This window comes from Octodon degus, unplaced genomic scaffold (assembly GCF_000260255.1).
Source record: "Octodon degus isolate 3935 unplaced genomic scaffold, OctDeg1.0 scaffold00020, whole genome shotgun sequence".
NCBI lineage: Eukaryota > Metazoa > Chordata > Mammalia > Rodentia > Octodontidae > Octodon > Octodon degus.
In genome coordinates, this window is record NW_004524596.1 from 4,058,240 (window position 1) to 4,064,998 (window position 6,759).

Consider the following 6,759-nt stretch of genomic DNA (forward strand, 5'->3'; position numbering starts at 1 on the left):
TTTATACCACCACATAAATAATAATTATCGGTGATATGTTATGCCATCTTTATTTTATTAGTTTCTTAACATTTACTATCTTGCTCAATCCCTGCCCCCCAGCCCTGTAGGGTAAGTAGGATAATCTTTACTTTATGCATGAGAAAACAGAGAATTAAGAAGGCCGAGCATATTACTGAAGCAATATGCTTCTCAAGTGCAGGATCTTAATCAATATGGACAATCACCACCCACACCTGGGCCTCTCTCTTTACACACTCTGCCATCTTCTGTTATCTTTTGCCTGAGGATTATTGCAGTAGCCCCGAAAATGGACTCTCTAACTCCCAATTTGACTTTCTACCATTTATCTTCCACAAGCACTGCCTCCAGAATGCTGCTGCTGAAATGTAAATTGGATCAAGTAAATTTCCTGATGTAAACCTTCCGTAGCCACCTCAACATGACTCAGCTGCTACCTAACTGTTCAACCTAACCTACCTTGTCTCCCACACACATCCTGGCCTCCACTGATGCTGAATTAATCAGCGTTCTCATGAATGTCAGAATCATTCTGGCTCCTCAACTTTGCATTTCTCATTTCTTACCTCTGACCAAAACACAATTATCTCACCCACCCAAACCCTGTGTTTGAAAGGCAGATTCTAACTTAATTATTAGTTCAGAATTTTACCCTTTAAGTGAACTCTTTCTTAAGCATATTTCAACACATACGTGTCAGATTGCAGACGCTAATTTATATCACAATTTAATTGCTATGAGGCAGATTTTTTGATTTTGAAAATCTTGGATAGCAGAATGAATCTTTGAATTTATGTCCCTAATATCAGCAAGTGCTGATACATAGTAAGTACTTAATATATCACACATTTTCAAACAAATACAGGTATTTTATATCTATATTTAAGATATTTCTCTTGAAAAGGGAATACAATATGACAAATTGCTTGTGAATATTTTGCAGATTAAATTCTAGTCTGAAGCCAAGGGAAATTAACAACTCGTAATGATACCTTGACATTCTTGCTTGGAACATAGATCCTTCATCAAATCTTAACTTTCAGGACAAAAATTTTGTGCCCATAATCCAGCAAATTATGAAGAATAATAAATATAATTATTGAAATTTGTTTATCACATAAAAGAGGTAAAACAACTGACAATTTGCTTAATTAGAGCTTGGGTTTTGTACTCATTTTTAGGAAACCATGAAGGATATAATCATTAGAAAGGAAAATTGTGGGGGCTAGCCAGATAGTTTGGCAGATTAAAGCACCTGCTTAGGCAGACACAAGGACAAGGGTTCAATCCCCAGCAGGCTATGCCATCCCTGCCCCCACCCTTGGGGCACGATGACAGGGTAACTGAGACTTGGTGTGGTGGCATGCACCTGTAATACTAATGCTTGGGAGGCTGAAAACAGGAGAATTATTGCAAGTTGGATCTCTGTAGTGTGACCCTGTAGATTCTAAACTAAACATATTTTTAAGAAAGAAAGAAAAAAATTTAAAAAGCTATTGGCCAAGCTGAATGACATGAGGTACAATATTACAACAGAGAGAAAGTGGCTAGGGAAGACATTAAAATTATGGAGCCATAGGAGTTGTGTATGCTCACTCTTCTTAAGCTTCACATGGCTCTAGAGGTCAAGGGTACATGGAATTTCAGTATATTTAAACAATTACCTAAGGCCACAAATCTGGCAAGCGTTTTTCAATTCTAAGTTTGCACAATGAAATAAGCGTGAGTTTTTAGGGAGTCAGGAATGTGATGTTATCATTTAGGTCACAATGTGCATCCAAGGGTCATATGTTCAGAGGTGGGGCTTTTGGAAGGTGATGGTTTCATGGGTTCACAGTGGCTTGCTTTGGGGAGATGCATTGCTAGGGGTGCATCCCTGAAAGCGTGATATGAAGCAGCATGTTCTCATCCCCAACACCTCCATCCGTCTTTGTCTCCTGGCTCCCAGCATAGGTTCACCTTTCTCCTTCCAAAAACTTTGTCCATGTCCTTCCTGCCTGGCAGGTAGCTGACCATAAAACGAATACAGAACCAGAATAAATCTCTCCTCCTCAAAGTGTGGCGCTCTGGTACTGTGTCCTGTGATAGGGTATTATTTAAGACATAACCCTTGTTCAAATATACTTATACCCTAAAATAAAAAGAATAAAATGACTCACACATTTATGTGCTTGACATTTATGTAAGTTCCATAAATACCAAATTTACTTTACCTGAATAGTAGGGTGGAATGTAGAAACAGGGATAAAGACTGGCTATAATGAGATGCCTCACAAATTCCTGGGCCCTTATTTTGTTGTTTGTTAGAAAGACAATCTGTGTTTCCTTCTGAGATCACCAGGAAGTTGAAATTTCCTTTTTGTGAAAAGAAACAGTGATTCCTCAGTGGGTTCTACTAGATACAAGTAATGTTCAAACTATATGGTGAATAGTTGAATTTTTTAAATTCATTGGAGTAAAAAGGACATTGTCATTCATCACCCTCAAAACACTCCCCTTCACTTCAAACACATTTATTCCATCATTCTTTCTGCTTTCTGAAGCAGTTCTGGAAGTGCTCTTTCATGAAGTCCTCTTTTCAGAAGTGTCATCAAAAATGCTGAGCACTGTATTGGAGTACTAAGAGACAGGCAACCTCATAGAATCACGGTGTGCTGTTATCCACCTCATTCACCAGATATGGCACTGTGTGATATCTGGCTCTTTCCCCAAAGTCAAAATGACCTTGAACAATAAACATTTTGAACTGATTCAGGGCATTGAGACAGTCATGACAGTGAAGCCAAAGAAACTAAAAAATGACACTAAAAGCAGGAAAAACATTTTCCTTAATTTTGTATCTGTCTCCTTTTTTAACTTAAAACATTGTATCTGATTTTTTTCCCATTCTGGATACAGGCCTAGGAATCATTTAAGAAGTATCTGTGTATAAGCCCTTATGGGTATTGTCACAGGACACAATACCAGAGAGCCAAACTTTGAGGAGGAGAGATTTATTCTGGCTCTGTGTTCGTTTCATGGTCAACTACCTGCAAGGCAGGAAGGACATGGACAAAGTTTTCTGAAAAGAGAAAGGTGAACCTATGCTGGGAGCCAGGGGACAAACACAGGATGGAGGGGTTGGGGACGAGAACATGCTACTTCATGTCATGTTTTCAGGGATTCACCTCTAGCAATGCCTCTCCCCAAAGCAAGCCAGCTATGGATCCATCAGGGAAGATAATAGGAAGTCGATTTGCTCTAAATGTATACAATCTGTCTCATTCTCCTTCAAAATAGAGGACACAAAGATAGGAGAGTTACAAATAATTAAATCTCCATGCAATTAACAGAAGGAAGTACAGTGTACAGTCTTTGCAAATAACCGACAATCTCCTTAGGTCCCAGGAGAACATCCACAACGCTAAGACTGTCCCACACAGAAATAACCAACTCATTGAGCCCACGCTACCTCCACCAAGCAGTAAGTGCTTCAGAACCATCTTGAACAACTAGATAATGAGATATTGATCAAGAAGGTCCAAGTCCACACCAGCTAATCCACCCAGGCTGGTCTCAGTCTTTGTTAGTAAACCCGCCTGATCATCTTCAGAAAGTCTCTGTCCTCTTCAACTTCTGAAACTGTAGTCCTTCACTCAGTTTCTTACTTTCTAACTCAGCCTAAAATTTTTGCCTATGCCTTTTGTTGACATGCTTCATTTTTGTGGAAAAGTCAACAATTTACTTCAAGGGTGAAGTTGGGGTTCCTATCTCCTCTTTGGGAGAACTCCCAAGAACACTCTGCAGGGACAATGGAAAACATTTTTACATGGAGATCTGTGAATAAAACTGATCACAGTTTCCAATAGTTGCAATGATTTCAAAGTCTTTTAACAGTAGCCATAGATTTGTTAGAATATTGTGACAATATCACGGCAATTATGGAGCAATTTACATTGTAATTTATAGAAAAATATACCATATAATTTTTGATAAATTTATCTTATCTCTAAATTTTAATAAGATATGAATCATAAAATAAGTGAAAACATATCCTAAAAAATATATTTTAAAAATGTCCAGTCTACTTTGACATCAATAAAAAAGAAAACAATAAATAATATGATTTTTGTGTTTCCCACATTCTCTTTATATCCGTGAAACCTTATACAAAATTTCATTCATATATCCAACGCCAGTTTAGACACATATTTACATACAAACACTCACCCAGAGAAATAGAAATGGCATTTGTTACTTGGAGAAAATAACGAAAAGTTACTTGATTATTCTGTCAGTTTAGCAGCTGTGATGAAGACAAATGAAGCCTTCCATTCCTTTCGTTCATTCCCCAGCTTTCTTGATCTTGAAACCAATTTGTGATGAAGTCATCCTTACTGTTTCTATTCAATGATCTCCTCTCCTATTTACTGGCTAGATATTATCAGCAGGTATTGTAGTTGTAATGGTGCACATATTGTGTCAACTTGAGAAGTTAGGAAGTTTAACTAAGCAATTCAGCAGGGGACCAGGGTCCTCACTTTGTAAATATCCTCACCCTTTCAAGAGGAGGGCAGGGAGATGGTGTGAGTGCTAAACCCACCCAGGGTGGATGGATGGGTGGGGTAACCTGCTTACAATTAAGGGAGGAGAAGAGGCCCTACACACATTTTTGTTCTTGTTGCTTTTTGTATCTTATACTGCCTTGAATTGTTGCCCTGTGCCATGCCACCCTGCTTTGGAGCCAGCTGATTATGGACTGAAACCTCCACAAACTGTGAACTAAATAAACCTTTTCCTCTTTAACTTTCAATGTTGAGTATTTTGTCCTAGCAATGAGAGAAAAATGTCAAAGACAGCAATATTCTTCAATGAAGACATGCTCAAGGCTAAGTCTGTATATTGTCATTAATTAAAAATAGCTAATCACCTATTTGCAAATGAACCTTAATAAGTTCCAAGTAGATTGCTTTGTTTTTCTGCCCATCTCTTGAACAAACAAGAAAATAAATAGGCTTCCATTTATAGCAAAATCCATAATTTTAAAAATGGTACTTTTCCTCAAATTATTTGCAAGAGGTTAGTAAATCTTCTGACAAAAGAGTCAAAGAAAATCTCCTTTGACTGAGGACTGCCTACACAATCTCTAAGGAGATGTGAGGTGTGACCAAAAAAAATTACAATGAATGAGTAAATTTAATAAGTAATTACCATAAAAGACATATCACAATTTCCTCTTTCAAAATAATCCTCCTTACTCAAACACACTCATCATTCTTGTCCATCTCTGAAGCAGTCGTGGAAGGCCTTTTTCCTGTTGTTAGTTATGCTTTCCTAGCTGTCTTCATTCCCTGAATCAATTCAAAACATTTTTTGGGCATTTTCCCATGGGGGAAACACCAGAAGTTGCACTATTCCATATGCAGACAATTATTTGGATGAGGACATACTGTCATGTTTTTGTGACCCTGATTTTCTTTTGGATTATCCTCAGCAGCATTATATTTTGATCAACCTTGTAAAGACACTCATGAAAGGTGACTTTCAGAACTGCTTGAAAATGAGCAAGAATTATGAGATGTGCTCATGTTTGAAATAAGAGTAACTATATGGGGGAGATTAAGGGTAATGTATTTTTTATTGTAATAATTTTTGAATATTTAAATATTCACACAATATTTGATTACCCCATGTGTCAGTAAAAAAGAATGAAGAAATTGACTTGGTATTATCATTAATAAGACATCGTTTGAAAATCTAATATAGCATATTTCATTTGCTTGTGGAAATTAAATGTTTTGAGGGTTAATTAACTATAACATTACTTATAGAAGATATGTCTTAAATTCTAAGCAAGTGATATATTCAGAAAGGTTTGGGTTAAAATATTACTTAATTTTGGTTTCTTGTAACTCATAAGCAGCTCTACAAATTTCCAGTTTATGACATTGGAAACTGACATTTTTAAACAAGTTATTCTTTCTAAGTTAGGGACACGAATAGGGTGAGGGTCTTTAAATGCCATCACAGGACTGCTTTTTTTGGCTCTTGGAATTGCACAACTTTTCCACTTTAAATGTCTTCAGGCTATATTATTTCTCTTTTAAATTTCTCAAACCTTGGATTTACTTTGGAGAGATGTTCAGCCTAGATTTCGATGCAGTTTGGGGCCTGCTCCTTAATACCAATTTTGTATCTCTAGTACCTCTACCCCTGCCTTGTCACGTAATTGAATTTTAGCTAGATTGTACCATGCATTACTAAGTTACTGCTTTTATAACAACATATGTAGCTGTATTTACCCTCCTCTGTTAATATGTAAATAAAGAGATTTCAAACATTTCAACATACCATGAGAAAAGTAGTTTCATTTTTTTTTTTCTGTATTTTAGGGAAGGGTCTGCAGGGTGTTCAGAGTCTCACTCCTAGATCGGACTCGCAGTGATTCTCCTGTTTACAGGCTCCCAAGTGCTGGGATTATAGGCATACACCACCACACCCAATCTCAGTTGCCATTTCAGCACGCCCCAAGGCACAGCAGGCCTGGGGACTGCACTCCCCACCCAGGCACCTGCTTGCAGGTGCTTTAATCCACTGAGCTATTTTGCCGGCCTCATAAAAGTAGTTTCAGCATCTATTGACTAGAGTCAAAACTGATATTACTGTTTTGTGTAAACAGTTTGTCAAATGTGATTCAAGACCTTGAAATGTTAATAACCTTGGCTTGTTCTGTCTGATTGTATTTGCGATAAATAATGC